Below are 16,395 nucleotides of genomic sequence, written 5' to 3'. Positions count from 1 at the left end.
TCACAGAAAAACCAATGGAACAATGACTAAAATAAGATAGAAATTTATTTCTTGCCAGCTGTAGTGGCTCATGCCTGCAATCCCAGCACTTTGGAAGGCCAAGATGGGAAAATTGCTTGAGCCCAGGAGTTTGAGACCAGCCTGGGCAACATAGTGAGACCCTGTTGCTACAAAAAAATTAAAAATTAGCTGGGCATGGTGGCACTAGCTACTCAGTCCTAGCTACTCAGAAGGCAGGAGGCTCACCTGATCCCAAGAGTTGAAGGCTGCAGTGAGCTATGACTGCTACACTTCACTCCATCCTAGACAACAGAGCAAGATCCTGTCTCTATTGTAGACAACAGAGCAAGACCCTGTCTCTAAAAATAATAATATTTTTAAAGGAAATGTATTTCTTGCTCATATAAACAAAATCCGAAGGTAAGCATCTGGCTTTCCATTTTATTGCTCCCCTAGCCTCAATGTATGGCTTCTATCTTGTGGCACAAAATAGCTGCTTGAGATCCAGCCATCAATGCATCATCCCAGCCAGCAGAAAGGAGGAAAGGGAATAGTAGAACACAATTTATTCCTTTAAAAACACTTTGTAGGGCTGGGCGTGGTTGCTCATGCCTGTCATCCCAGCACTTTGGGAGGCCAAGGCAGGCAGATCACTTCAGGTCAGGATTTTGAGATCAGCCTGGCCAACATGGTGAAACCCTGTCTCCACTAAAAATACAAAAATTAGCCAGGACTGGTGGCAGATGCCCATAATCCCAGCTACTGGGGAGGCTGAGTAAGGTGGGAGAATCACTTGCTTTTATGTCTAGTAATAGTACTAAAGTATTAGGAAGGTATAAAAAAAAAATCAGTGTCTGGTAAAGAGAGATGTAAAAGCTGGAAAGCAGGAAAATACAAGAATAAGTAAGCAATCATGGATCATGGTATCAGCAGTTTTGTGGCCAGTTTCTGTGTGAGGTATTCACGTTATTGCATGTTTGTCTGTGGGCCCCATCAGAAGCCCAGCCAAGGAAAAGGAGAGGAGGGCAGCCAGCTGCGTGAGAGGAAGGGGGTCCTGGCAGGCACCCACCTCCAGCGCCCCAGCTCCTGCCATTACAGAGGAGTGCCAGAATGCTCCCAAGGCCACTGTGAACCCAGAGTTTTTGTGCTAAAAGAATGTGTACCTGCCCAGTGTCTATCTCTGACCTCATTTTTAACTGCCAAGCTTCTCAAAGGAGTTGTTCACATTCAAAGTTTCCACTTCCTCAGCCCTAGGCAGCTGTTTCTGCACATGGCACTCTGACTAGGGCCCCAGGGATCACCCAAGACCAACGGGCCTTGCCAGCCACCGCAGCTCCCTTTGTGACCACCTCCCCTTGCCAAGGTTAGGGTTAGGGTTAGGGTTAGGGTTAGGGTTAGGGTTAGGGTTGCTCACACTTCCATGTTGGCTTCTCTTCCTCCTCCCCCGCTTCCCTGGTGGGGGTCCCAGGGGTGGCACCTCTCTCTTCTCGCTCTGCCTCCTCTCCCTGGTAGCTGGATGAACCCCTGCTGCAGAGATCCCCACCTGCCAATGATTCCGACGTCTCTGCCTCTAGCCTGGACCGTGTCTAGCTGCCCTGTCGCCACGAGCATCCGCAGGGGCTGGGCCTGCTGGCCTTCTACACACCTGAGGGTTTCGTTTCTCTTCACACCTCTAGTCCACCATCCACAGGCCACCCCTGAGGGCCTGGAGGGCTCCCTGTGTTCCTCAAGGAGAAAATCCCACCCTCTGCATGGCCCCTAAGACCCTGCACTCTCTCCACCTTCCCCTCCTCCCTCCAGCCCTGGGGTGAGCCTGGAACCCGAAGGGTCTGGCACCTCACTTCTGGGCCTTAGCAATGCTAGTTCCTTCTCACTCCATAACATGGCTGACCCTCGCCCACAGCAGGCCTGCCCCCCCTGCCCCCTCTTTAAAATCACCCACTCATAGTCCTACAGGAAAACACCTTCCCAAAGGGTGAAGAAGTCAGACTCAGTTACTGTGTCCATAAAGTTGGAGCTCACTATCTAGGACCTAAAAAGAACTCACATTCTGGGAGATCACCATTCCCTGTGCATCCAAGATAGACCCTCAGCCCTCCTGGGAGGATATGGCTGTGGCCTGGGGACAGGGAAGAGGACCATCTCCTGGTGGAAGCCCTTCCTGAGGGCAGCAAGCATCCAGTGCATGCACTGACCATGAGGATGACTTGCTTAGGCGGCAAACATTCAGAGATGTGTGCAGGGCGACCACCCCAGCCCACACAGAGAGGGCCTTGCCCCTGGGAGCCTTCTCTCCAGCAGAAGAGACAGCTATAGCTCAGTGGTCTGGGGGCTCACAAGGGGCCCAGTCCAGGCTTGGGGCCCAGCACAGACCTCCTGGAGGGAAGGGTAAGTGGGATGAAGCAGGCGCATCCCCAGAGGGCAGGGACAGACTGCACCAGGAGGGGGCACACTGTGGCGGCTGGGGCTGGGCACGTGCGAGGCCTGAGAAGATGAGCAGGGCCTTAGAGGCCACTTTGAGCTTGGGTTCCAACCTGTGGGCAGAGGGAGGAGTGGGGTGGCCTGCGCTGAGAAGAGGGTGGGACCAACTGGGGCCAATGCTGGGGCAGGGCCCACAAGCCCTGGGCCCCGGAGCTGAGGAAGGAGCCAGTGAGGTGTCCGGTTGGGAACGGGTGGGTGCGGATCCAAGAGAGGCCCAGAGAAGAGCAGTCACAGGAGTGCGGCGAGGTGGACCTGTTTGGGGCCTGCCTGCAACACTTGGCACACATTCCCCAAAACTCTGATGGGGGTGGGGTTGTGACCCCAGCCCATCCAAGTTTGATGGAAGAATCAGAGGTGAGGCGGTGCCCCCCACTTTGCCCTACCCCCACCCCTTGAGGGGCCACTGTGCCCTACCCTCATCACCTCCATCCCCAAATGAGTTTGTGTTATTGGGACCTGCAGGGTCACAGGCACTTACACCCTGTATGCCTGAGTGGCTCCGGGTGCCCAGCACTAGGCTGGACGCCAGGCGATGCTGCTGACTTCCCTGAAGGGTCTGAATCCTTCTGGCTGTGACCCGCCAGAGTAGGCTCTGCCAGGAGCAAAGCATTTTCCCCACTGTGGGATCCAAGCCTCACTTCTGCCTGCCTCCACTGATGGCCACACTCAACTGCACCCTTCCAAGCTGGTGGGACCTTGAGCTCAGAATTCCCACCTAGCAGAAGCCCCTCCACGGCCATGCTGCTCATGGTCACTGACTGTGGGTCTGTTGACTCCTCTTCCTATTTAAAAATTCTTTGTAGAAAAATAAGAAAACACAGATAGGCAAAATAACAAAACTATTATGATAAGTTTCATTAAACTCCACTGTCCCACCTCCCAGAAAAAATAATCACAGTTTGTTACATAATCTTCCAGACATTTTTTTGGAAGCACATAGACCTGGAGAAGCCTGATGGAAGCAGCCTGGGTTCACAACCCAACAATGCTGTTCACCAGCTGTGCAAGCTTGGGCAAGTTGCTTGCCCTTTCTGTGCCCCTATCTCCTCCCCAGCAAGATGGGGAGGAGTGTCATCCCTTGACATCAGGGGATGTCCTGGGCATCAAAGAGGTGACATGTGTCAAGTGCTTAGAACAGTCTGGCAGAGAGCATGGAGCAAGGCTTGGCCTCATGCATTTGCTTAAAAAACACTTTATTATGGAAAATTTCAAATATGCAAAAGCAGAAAGATGACATCCTGAGCAGCCTGCCCTGTCACCCGCTCCTGCAGTTCAACTTTCAGACTGTCTTGTATTATCTGTGTTCCACCCTTGCTCCTCTCCAAGATAAGTTTGAAGCAAATCCCAGACATCATGTGATTTTACCAGGAAATACTTTATTGTGCATTTCTCAAAAGAGGACTCTCTCCCCATCCGCCTCCCCTTCCCTCTCTCCCTCCCTCTCTCCCTCTCTCTTCTCTCTTAACCTACTATCACTTGTGCAAATCTCAACCATAATTCCTTAATATCCAATATCCAGAGTGCACATTTCCTCTATTGCTTCACACATTTTATTTTTTATAGTTTGTTTATTTGAATTACGATCCAAGAAAGGCCCGTGTGCTGTGATTGATCCATCTCTTAAATCTGTTTTAGCCCACGGGCTCTGTCTCAATCTCAATCTTTCTCTCTCTCTCGTTCTGGCAACTTATTTGTTGAAACTAGACTATTTGTCCTTTGGAGTTTCCCGTGGTCTGGATTTTGCTGATAGCATTCTGTGCTAAATATTTTAAACTTAAATGAAATGATTATTTGTGTGTGTGTGTGTGTGTGTGTCTGTGAATTCAGTCCAAAAACTCAGAATGCCAGAAATGCAACTTACTTTTTCCTTGAGTGGTTTCATTTCCATTTTGAGCACCCCGTTCCACGCAATCATGTGGGGTTCCTTCTTCTCTTTTCCCAGGTCTTCCAGAGCACCAGGAAGAGAGGTTGGGGTTGGGGCTGGAGCATCTGGTCCTGGAGGTCACCTGCATACTCAGGCACCTGGCTAGTCATCCAAATCTGACTGCAGAGCCACCATTAGTAACCAAAAGACGCCCAGGTAGTACAGAGGGTCCAATTTGGCATCTGTCAGTTCACTCGGAGTTTGCACACCCACTCTTTGCAGGAGCCTCATTATTTTTATTTTACAAATAAGGAAATGGGGGTTTGGGTTGGTAAGGTGACTTGAATAACTGATGACAGAAGCCAAGCAGCACATTCAAGAAGCTAGAAGATTGGTCGGGCATGGTGGCTCACGCCTGTAATCCCAGCACTTTGGGAGGCCAAGGTGGGTGGATCACCTGAGGTCAGGAGTTCGAGACCAGCCTGACCAACATGGAGAAACCCCATCTCTACTAAAAATATAAAATTAGCCGGGCATGGCAGCGCATGCCTTTCATCCCAGCTACTTGGGAGGCTGAGGCAGGAGAATTGCTTGAACCCAGGAGGCAGAGGCTGCAATGAGCCAAGATCACGCCATTGCACTCCAGCCTGGGTGGTCAACAGGAGCGAAACTCCATCTCAAGAAAAAAAAAAAGAGGTTAGAAGGAGTGCCATGCTCCTAAGGACACCTTGAGGGCAGGAGGCTCCTTCCAGCCCCAGCTAACAGAACTGTCGGGTCAAGCCTCCAGGGACCAGTCACTTCTCAGTCCTTCTCTTAGGTGACCCATCAAACATCTGATACAGTTGCTTACACCTTCCTCTTTAGAAGCCTTTCCACTTGGTCTCTAAGACACCATCCTGACCCAGGTTTCCCCCCGCCCCTCTCAGTCTCCATCCTCTAAATTTCTGGGAGGCTCTGGGCTCAGTTCTTGCACATCCTCTGCAGGGCCCCACTCCTTTGGTGACCTCCTTGCCCCTGACGGTCTCCTTATTTATAGCTGCAGTCCACACCACTCCCGCGGTGCTGGCCTCTTCTGTCAAATTGGATCCTGTGTTAGTCTGTTTTGCATTCCAATAAGGGAATATCTGAGGCTGGGTAATTTATAAAGAAAAGAGGTTTATTTGACTCATGGTTCCACAGGCTGTACAGGAAGCAAGGAGCCAGTATCTGCTTCTGACAAGGCTTCAGGAAGCTTCCACTCATGGCAGAAGGCGAAGGGGGAGCAGGCACATTATCTGGCTAGACAGGAAGCAAGAGAGAGAGGAGGAAGTTCCAGGCTCTTAAACAAACAGATCTGTTTAGAGTGAGAGCTCATTACCCCGATGGGGAGGGCACTTCATGAGGATCCACCCCCATGACCCACATACCTCTCACCAGGCCCTACTTCCAACAGTAGGGATCACATTTCAACAAGAGACCTGGAGGGGACAAACATGCAAACCAGGTCAGATCCTCAACATCTTCCCTTGATTTCTAGAGAGGTCTCAGGGTCACCTGTTTAGAGCCACATTCCTAAGCCTCCACACAGGTGGCCCCATCTCAGGATGTGGTAATGCCAGCCTTCCCCCTGCCAGAGTCAATCCTCGCCTCTTTCTCCCTCACAGTCAGAAGCCAGCATTCCTTACCTGGTCTCATCATCGTCCACACTCACCTGAGTCAGTGCAACAGTCTCTTAGAGGGGCTTCCCTGCCCTGGCCCTGGACCCTAGTGTTAAAGCTGAGTGGGGGCTGGGCAAAGTGGCTCATGCCTGTAATCCCAGCACTTTGGGAGGCCAAGACAGGCAGATTGCTTGAGCCTGGGCACCATGGTGAAACCCCGTCTCTACAAAAAATACAAAAATTAGCTGGGTCTGGTGGCACATGCCTGTGGTCCTAGCTACATGGGAGGCTGGGGTGGGAAGATCACTTGAGCCCAGGAGTTCAAGGCTGCAGTTAGCCAAGATTGCACCACTGCACTCCAACCTGGGTGAAAAAGCCAGACCCTGTCTCAAAAAACAAAAACAAAAACTGAGTAGAATAACACCTGCCTCTGGTCAGAGCCTCCCCATCACAGTCCTTTCAGTGGCTTGTGGGGCACCCCGAGATCTGGCCCCACTTTTCAGCGGCTCAGGCTCCTTATTCTTCCTTAAACCTGCCAGGCCCAGCCTCAGTCACTGAGGATATTCTTTCCTCCCTCTGTGAGGTAACTGCTCAAATGTCATCTTCTCGGTGAGTCCTGGGCACTCCCTCCCCTTGCCTGACTTTGGGTCTACCCACGCACTTGGCCCTTCTCACCATTGTTTCAGTGATCCTTGGCTGTGTAACAAACCGCCCCAAAACGGAATGGCTTCAAACAGCAGTGAGAGAGCATTCCTCACGATTCTGTGAATTGGCTGCTCCACACGGTGTCAGCTGGGGTCTCCCATGCAATGATGGTCAGCAGGGAGCTGGACTCAGTGCTGGCTGTCACCTGGACACCTCGGCCCTCTGTCCACGTGGCCTCTCAGCACCCACAGACCAGACCAGTTTTTTCACATGGCAGCAGCTTCCAAGCGGCAGAAGTGGAAGCTGCAAGCCCTTGTAAGGTTAAGCCCACAAGTGCCAAGATGTCATTTCTGCTCTATTCTATTGGTCAAAGCAAGTCCCAGAGCCAGCCCAGAATCAAGGGAAGGCCTAACCCCATCTCTTGCTGGGGGAAGCATCAAAGTCACTCTTCGGAAGGGCCGCAGATGGGAGGGATTCCAGCAGCCATGTTTGCTATAACCAACCACACCCAGCATAGACCATGTCCTCCCTAGGGAATTGTTGCCTGTCCTGCCCCACAGGAATGTCATGAGGCAGGGGTTTCTGTATGTCTCATCTGCTACACCTCCTGCACTTAGAAGAAAGCCAGGCACACAACACACCTTTTTGTTTGTTTGTTTATTTGTTTATTCTTGAGACAAAGTCCCACTCTGTCACCCAGGCTGGAGTGCAGTGGCGTGAACTCGGCTCACTGCAACCTCTGACTCCTGGGCTCAATCAATTCTTGTGCCTCAGCCTCCCGAGTAGCTGGGATTACAGATATATACCACAACACCCGGCTAATTTTTGTATTTTTAGTAGAGATGGGGTTTTGCCATGTTGGCCAACCTGGTCTCAAACTCCTGGCCTCACGTGATCAACCCCCATCCACCTCCCAAAGTGCTGGGATTACAGGGGTGAGCCACTGTGCCTGACCTCAACACACTTTTGTTGGGTGAATGGTGAGGAGGATGGCTCTGTGGTCAAACATCCACTGCTGAAATCACATTTCTGCTACTTTGGCAACATTATTTTAGCTCAAAACCTCAGTTTCCCTATCTGTAAGATGGAAAAAAATGACAGTAGTGCCAATTCCATATAATTGGAAAAAGAACAAAAATACAGCATAACAAATAATCAACACAATCCTTGGCCTATTTCTCGCCCTCCATAAATGTTAGCAGCTGTCACTTCCCATCCCTGTCTGTCTACCCCAACTTCCGGTCTGGGCTCCACCCCTGACTAGGACTTTGAAGACTCCTTCCATGGCCATACTCCTGGCTTCCACCCCTCCTTCCTCCTTGTACCGGGCAGGACATCCAGCCTCTCAGGACTCTCCATCCCAAGAACCAGCATCCATGACAGCCTTGGTGCTTCCAGCAACTTTCTAGCCCAGGGCTTCTCCTTGGTGCTAATAAACTGGAACTCCCTGTGTTTGGATCTGTTTTATTTCAAGGATGACAGTGGCAAATGGGAAAATACTAAATAAATGACATTGGGTCTGTTTATTCAGGAATGTAATGACATTATAGTCTTCCCTTAACATAAATGAAATAATTCATGATTGAAACAGTGGACAATATGGACAATTTTGTCACCTTGTGGTAGAGTTGAGGTCAGCAAACATCCCTCTTCTTGTTAGCCTTCTTAGCCCCCTAGACCCTTCACCATTGCCAGCCACACCTGAACTGCTGGTTGAGCCTAGGCTGGTTAAATAGATGAGCCCAAAAAGCCTTCATTTTAAGGACACTTCACTTCTCCATAGGGAATTCTGCGGCCAAATCCCCTGGCAGGGAGCTGGGAATTCTTCTCTGGACCTCTGGCCCAGTCTTCCCACTCTGAGTTCTGTCCCAGGCTTCTAATTCCCCTCTCCCCCACAACCCCCGCCACCACTGGTTCTTATATGGAACCCATCCAGCAAGTGGCAATGCACACACTCCTTAAAAGGCAGTAATGGTTTCTCAAAAATAAAGCGTCTCTTTTTGTTATATAACCAGCCAGGTCCCAGGCAAGCCACTAGCACATCTACTGTCAAAAATACGAATCCCACAGCTCTGATGGGTCTATACAAATAAAGAAAGGCTGGCCACTTGTTCCAGGTCACAGAGTCCAGAGTTGATCCCTGGCAAAGTGGGGCTCAGGTCAGTGGGTTAAATGGTGGCCCCCCAAATTCATGTCCACCCAGAATGTCAGAATGTGACCTTATTTGCTGTAAGGGTCTTTGCAGGTGTAATTAAGATAAGAATATTGGCCAGGCACGGTGGCTCACGCCTGTAATCCCAGCATTTTGGGAGGCTGAGGTGGGTGGATCATGAGGTCAGGAGTCCAAGACCAGCCTAACCAATAGGATGAAACCCTGTCTCTATCAAAAATACAAAAATTAGCCAGGCGTGGTGGCACGTGCCTGTAGTCCTAGCTACTCAGAAGGCTGAGGCAGGAGAATTGCTTGAACTCAGGAGGTGGAGGTTGCAGTGAGCCAAGATCATGCCACTGCACTCCAGCCTGAGTGAGAGTGAGACTCCATCTCAAAAAACAAAAAACATAAGAATCTTGAGATGAGATCATCCTGAGTTGGGATGGTCTTTCAGGTGTCTCACGCCTATAATCCCAGCCCTTTGGGAGGCCAAAATGGGAGAATCACTTGAAGCCAGGAGTTTGAGACCAGCCTGGGCAACATAGTGAGACATCACCTCCACAAAAAATACAAAAATTAGCCAGGCATGGTGGCACACACTTGTAGTCCTGGCTACTCAGGAGGCTGAGGCTGGAGATCACTTGAGCACAGGAGTATGAGGTTGCATTGAGCTATGATTGTGCCACTGCACTCCAGCCTGGATGGCAAAAAAAAAAAAAAAAAGCCTACATCTTATGACTAGTGTCTTAGTGTATAAGAAAAGGAGAAGACAGCCGGGCATGGTGACTCACGTCTGTAATCCCAGCACTTTGGAAGGCCGAGGCTGGTGGATCACTTGAATCCAGCAGTTCAAGAACAGCCTGGCCAACATGGTGAAAACCCCTCTACTAAAAATACAAAAATTAGCCAGGCATGGTGAGAAGCAACTGTAATCCCGGCTACTGGTTGGGGCTGAGGCAGAAGAATCGCTTGAGCCTGGGAAGCAGAGGCTGCAGTGAGCGGAGATGGCACCACTGTAATCCAGCCTGGGTGACAGAGTGAGACTCCATCTCAAAAAAAAAAAAAAAAAGAGAGAGAGAGAGAAAGAGAAGATAGACATAGAGCAGACCCAGAGGGAAGGAGGCCATTGCAGGCAGGGGCAGAAGGTGGAGTGATGCTGCCACAAGCCAAGGAGCACCAAGAGCACCAGCAGCTTGAAAAGGTGAGGAGGGATCCCCCCACTAGAGCCTTCAAGGGAGGGAGGCCCTGCTGACAGCTGGAGTTTTAACTGTAGCTTCCAGAACTGGGAGAGAATAAATTTCTGTTGTTTTTACCCACCTAGTTTGTGATAATTTGTTATAGCAGTCACGGGATACGAATACACCAGGTTACTCTCAGCCACAGCAATGTGCAGGAATAGATCAGAGGAGGCCCAGGGCCAGCACTGCTGGGGCCAACAGCCCTCAGGAGCTCGGGGCCAGCAGCATCAGCAGTTTGGCCACACACTCTCCCAAATGCTGCTGGCAAGCAGGCCACAGGAGGGAGGGAACCAGGGCAGCAGGGGCAGGCCCCCAAGCAGGGCCGAATCCTGACCCCCGCAGACCTCTGGACAGACCGCACAAGCTGGAAACAGCACCAAAGCGAGCTTGCAGAGAGGTGCGCCACAGTGGGGGTGAGGCAGGGAGGGGGCTGTGAAGGTTGGGCACTGAGGTATCTCCGCGAGGACCTCTAGAGCTGAAAGTGGGAACAGGAAACAGCTAGATGAGATTCATCTTGGAAAAATGCAAACTCTGGGCAAAAATAATCGAAAACATAAGTAAGGGATGGGCAGGAATAGCCATGGCTCGGCAGGAGCAGGGAGGGAGGCTGCAGCCTCAGGGCAGCGGAAAGGGCCCAGCCTGGCCGGAAGGTGTCCCGCCACGAGGGTGGCTGCGCAGCCTCCTGACTTTCTGGGAGGCAGTCTCAGAGGAGGGAGCGGGAGGCTGGGGACTTGGACTTCTGGGAATCCCTAAGCCAAGTTCATTGGAACAGCTCACCCAGAATAGAGGGCTGAGGTCTCTACTTCCTGATAGTGGCCTGTGGTACCCACCCACCCATCCAGGCCAGGGCCCTGCCCACCGCTGCCCAGGCCTGCCTTCACCCTCCCTTCTCTCACAGCATTCCCTGGGCCTGTGCTCCTAGGGGAGGCCACAGAGCAGGCTGAGCAGGCACTGTGGACATCTCCAGAGAGAACTCTGGACTCAGAGCCAGGAGGGGAGGCCGGGTGTGTGTCTTGGCTCTGCCGCTCAGACAGAGGCTCCTCGTCCACAAAATGAGAACGAAAACTTATGTTCCCTCCCTCCCTGCCTGCCTGCTTCCAAGCAATCCATGCCCTCTGTAGAAATTTTAGAAAGTACAAACAAAATGAAAAATGTTCAGATCACCCACAATTCCACTAACCACTGCAAACATTTGCTTAGCTTTGTTGCGCCTATATTTTCCACGTATGACATATATATGTGTGTTTTTACAAAAACAGCCTCACATTGTACATAAAGCTGTCTGCTTTCATCTGGTAACCATGTCACATCTTCTTGTGCCATACAGCACCAGTTTTTGTTGTTGTTGTTGTTGTTTGTTTGTTTTTTGAGATGGAGTCTTGCTCTGTAACCCAGCTTGGAGTGCAGTGGTGCGATCTCGGCTCACTGCAACCTCCGCCTCCCGGGTTCAAGCAATCTCCCGCCTCAGCCTCTCGAGTAGCTGGGATTACAGGCACCCACCACCATGACTGGCTAATTTTTGTATTTTTAGTAGAGATGGGGTTTCTCCAAGTTGGCCAGGCTGGTCTCGAAATCCTGACCTCAGGTGATCTGCCATCCCAGCCGCCCAAAGTGCTGGTATTACAGGAGTGAGCCATCGCGCCCGGCCAGCACCAATTTTTAAAAGTCAGGCTGATTGCGGTATAGTTGCCATATTGTAAAGTTCACCCTTTTCAGTTCATAATTCTATGAATTTGACAAACAGTCTTGTAACCTGTAACTCCCACCACAGTCAAGATAGAGGACATTCCATCACCCCCAAATGCCTTCAAAGCTCTTTGTAGTCAACTCCTGCCCCCAGCCTTGCCCATCACTGGTCTGTTTTCTATCCTATAGTTTTGCCTTTTCCGAGTTGTCCTATAAATGGGATCAGAGCATAGGTGTCTCCTGCCACTTACCATGAGGCACTGAAGACTCACCCAAGCAGCTGCATCACTGGTTCCCTTCATCTCAATGTTCCTCAGCATTCCACGGGCTGGACACACCAGTGTGTGAAGCCATTCCCTGGGTCAAGAACATCTGGAGTGTTTACAGTTTTGGGTGATAAAGAGTAAAACCTCACAGAATCATTTTTAATGGCTGCATTATATTCCACAGTATGAACACAGCAACATTTATTCCACCAGCTCTTGGTCACTGGATGTTCAGGTGGTTCTCAGCTCTTACTTTTACACACATAAGCTCCTTGTCAGGGTCTCCATCTCCCTGAAGGGTCCCCTCCCTCTAGAGCAGTGAGTCTCAACCTTGGCCACACATCAGTCACTGGGGAGCTTTAAAAATGCTAGTGTCGGCCGGGTTACTGGCCCATGCCTGTAATCCCAGTGCTTTGAGAGACTCAGGTGGGAGGACTGCTTGAGGCCAGGAGTTTGACACCACGAGTTTGACACAGTAAGACCCCCATCTCTACAAAAAATAACTTAAAAAAATTAGCCAGGTTTGGGGGCACATGCCTGTAGTCCCAGCCACTCAGGAATCTGAGGTAGAAGTACCACTTGAGCACGAGAGCCAAGAGTGATTGTGCCACTGCACTCCAGCCTAGGTGACAGAGTGAGACCTTGTCTCTAAAAAATTAATAATAATAAATAAATAGGCCGGGCGCGGTGGCTCAAGCCTGTAATCCCAGCACTTTGGGAGGCCGAGACGGGCGGATCACGAGGTCAGGAGATCGACACCATCCTGGCTAACCCGGTGAAACCCCGTCTCTAGTAAAAAATACAAAAAAATAGCCGGGCGAGGTGGCGGGTGCCTGTAGTCCCAGCTACTCGGGAGGCTGAGGCAGGAGAATGGCGTAAACCCGGGAGGCGGAGCTTGCAGTGAGCCGAGATCCGGCCACTGCACTCCAGTCTCGGCGACAGAGCAAGACTCCGTCTCAAAAAAATAAATAAATAAAAATAAATAAATAAATAAATAAATAAAATGCCAATGCCCAAGCCATATCCAGACCAATTAAACTGGATTGTTTTGGGGAGGGGCCTGGGCATCAGTATTATTTGGAGCTCTTTAGGTGCACCCTGCTCCACTGTACTCTGGAAAGGGGATGGTCTGGGCCTGGTGGGGGGTGGCCACTGCTGCCCCTGTGGCAGTCCCTCTCCCTCCCTAGTCCCACTCCTCACTGCCTTCCCACAGTGACCACCACAGACCAGTACAGGGAAACCAGGCCCACTGAAGATGGAAACTCAAAGACAATTACCAGTGTGCAGGAGATAATCTAACCATCTCCTTTCAGTGGGATCTTTTCCATAGCTCAAGGGCCACCCTCTGGGAAGGGTAACTCCTTCCAGGTGCCTCTTGGACACACCCAAGTCCTAACCTGCCCTAGCGACCATGCCTCTTGCTTAAGCTGCAAAAGCTACCTCCAGTCTTGGGGATATTCTTGGCCTTAGTATGGCTCCCCACTGTGCCCCACCCCCATCTTCCAGTGGGACACCCTCCCTCACCCCTCCTCCAGCAGGTATACCTCCCACAGCCTCAAGCAGGGACCCCCTCCCCATCCATCTTCCAGCAGGGACACCCCCTCTCCAGGTTCTCCAGTGGGGACACTGTTGCAGTAGAGAAAGTTTCATAATTGCAGGGCCAGACTAAGCAAGGAGGATGAAAGATAATTCTCAAAACCACCTCCCCCAGAATTCAGAGGCTAGGGTTTTTAAGGATGCTTCAGCAGGCAGGGGACTAGGGAACTGAGACAATTGATTGGCAGTGGATGAAATCACAGAGGTGTCAAAACTATCTTCAAGCAGCTGAGTCAGTTTCTTGGTGTGGGTCACAGGTCCAGGTGGGGTCTCTTGGGCTGCTAAAATTCTAAATCTAGAAAATATCTCAAAGTTCTTTAGGTTTCATAATGGTGACTTTTTTTTTCTTTCTTTCTTTTTTTGAGATGGAGTCTTGCTCTGTTTCCCAGGCTAGAGTGCTGCGGCGCGATCTCAGCTCACTGCAAACTCCACCTCCCGGGTTCAACAGATTCTCCTGCCTCAGCCTCCTGAGTAGCTACGATTACAGGCATGTGTCATCATTCCCGGCTAATTTTTTTGTACTTTTAGGGAGATAGAGTTTCACCATGTTGGCCAGGCTGGTCTTGAACTCCTGACCTCCAGTGATCCACCCACCTTGGCCTCCCAAAGAGCTGGGATTACAGGTGTGAGCCACTGTACCCGGCCTGTATATGAGCAGTTGGAGAAGTTAGAAATCTTGAGATTTCTGGCTATGTGACTCCAGGGCAGTAAGTATTATAGAAAAGCAAGCTAAGTGAGCAACGGCAGGTCGCTGTTTATGCCCATTCTTTTTTTTTTTTTTTTTTTTTTTTTTTTTTTTGAGACGGAGTCTCGCTCTGTCGCCCAAGCTGGAGTGAAGTGCAGTGGCCGGATCTCAGCTCACTGCAAGCTCCGCCTCCCAGGTTTACGCCATTCTCCTGCCTCAGCCTCCCGAGTAGCTGGGACTACAGGCGCCTTCCACCTCGCCTGGCTAGTTTTTTGTATTTTTTAGTAGAGACGGGGTTTCACCGTGTTAGCCAGGATGGTCTCGATCTCCTGACCTCGTGATCCGTCCGTCTCGGTCTCCCAAAGTGCTGGGATTACAGGCTTGAGCCACCGCGCCCGGCCTGTGCCCATTCTTTAGCAAAGTTCAGGCTCCACCACAATTCTAACCTTGTCTTATGAAAGTGGTTTCAATCTCCAAACAAGAAGGGGGTCAGCTTTTCTTGCCTTTAACTATAAACTAAATTCCTCTCATAGTTATGTTGGCCTCTGCACAAGAAGAAGAAGAAGAGAAAAAAAAAAAAAGAAATAAGAAAACCAATTTAGCCTGTGAGGTTAGAAGCAAGAGGGAGTCAGTCATGTTAGATTTCTCTCATGACTTAGAATTCTGCAAAGGTGGTTTCACCTCCACGGCAGGCCACCTCTCCCTGGGTATAGGGCACATCTTCGTCCTGCAGAGCAGGCAAGTCCCTCTCTCTCCCCACCTCCTCACCCCCTCTTGCCCCCACTGGCCAATGTTCATGACTCCTTCAGCCCCATGTTGTCCTAGCAGACACTGCAGCAACCACTCAGAGGGCCTGGCTGATTTCTAAGCTAGGCAGTTTCTTACACTGTCAGTTGGATGAGATTCCTTGAACAAACATTTTTGCACAGTTGCGCAGTGTTTTAAGTACTCAGGTCTGACAGACTTAAAAACTGCCTCTGCCTTCTCAGGAGAGAACAAGGGCCCCAAGGGGAGCCCAGGTGCCCTGGCCAGACAGAGGACATTAAAAAGAATGGAAATGGTTTTAGACAGCTGGAGGGATCTGCTCAGGGGACATTTGGGCAGAGCCTCTTCCTTGAGGAGGGCAGGAGCCAGATCCACAGATGAAGACCCTTAGAGCCTGCCCATCCCTGCTGGCACAAGGGGAGGATGGGGAGAGAGGGACCACATGCAGGCCTGGCTTCTGTGTGTGGGTCCTGAGGCCCAGGAAGCTCTACAGCCCTGAAGAGGTAGATGAATTAGGAGGCTGGGAGTTGGTGTAGGAGGTCAAGAGGATGCCTGGGCTGAGCCACCTCCCCCGCTGCCCTCAGCCCTGTGCTCTGAGTGCAGAGATGGGGAAGAGCCAGCCCACTAAAGATGTCAGAGAGGGGCCAGAGAAAAAGGATAGGTGCTCAGGGAGTCTGGGGCTCAAGACAAGACGATGGGGTAGTGATGAGGAGAGGCATGAGAAAGCGGGTTGCATCCGATCTGGCGTGTCCCATCAGTTAGGTTGAGCAGTGCCACACCACTGTAACAGAGATTACAAATCGAGTATATCTAAATGATATAGACAGAAGACTTTATATTATCAAGACATCAGTTTTCCCCAGCTTGATCTATAGATTCAATGCAATCCCAATCTTGGGAAAGGAATTGCTGGATCAATGTGTATTATTTTGTTTTCATTTTGTTGGATATGGTTGCCACATTGGCTTCCAGAGTCTCTCCTACAGATTGTCAATTCCCTTGCACCTTCAACATGTGTGGTCAATTTTTTTGAATGTTTGATAAACCCACAACTGAAGATATTCTCATTTAGGTATTCTGTAACAACTGGACAGGTTGGGCACTCAGGTCATAAATTTATTGACCAGGATTTCTTCTGAGAATCATCTACGTGAGTTTCTTTGCTAATTTTTCTATTAAATTACTGCCTTTTTATCTATGGACAATTTAATGTTTATTATGATGAGATAATCTTAATTCCAAAATATCTCACATTTTATCCCAGTTTATCTTTTGACTTTAATTTTTGATCAGATTTAAATCTGTCTGTTGTCCAATTTATCATTCTTTTCCTTTAATGTTTCCAAAGTTTACTGTGATACTTAGATCATAAAAACATTC

The sequence above is a fragment of the Macaca nemestrina genome, chromosome 4, assembly GCF_043159975.1.
Source record: "Macaca nemestrina isolate mMacNem1 chromosome 4, mMacNem.hap1, whole genome shotgun sequence".
In the NCBI taxonomy this organism is placed as follows: domain Eukaryota; kingdom Metazoa; phylum Chordata; class Mammalia; order Primates; family Cercopithecidae; genus Macaca; species Macaca nemestrina.
This window is presented reverse-complemented; position numbering follows the sequence as displayed.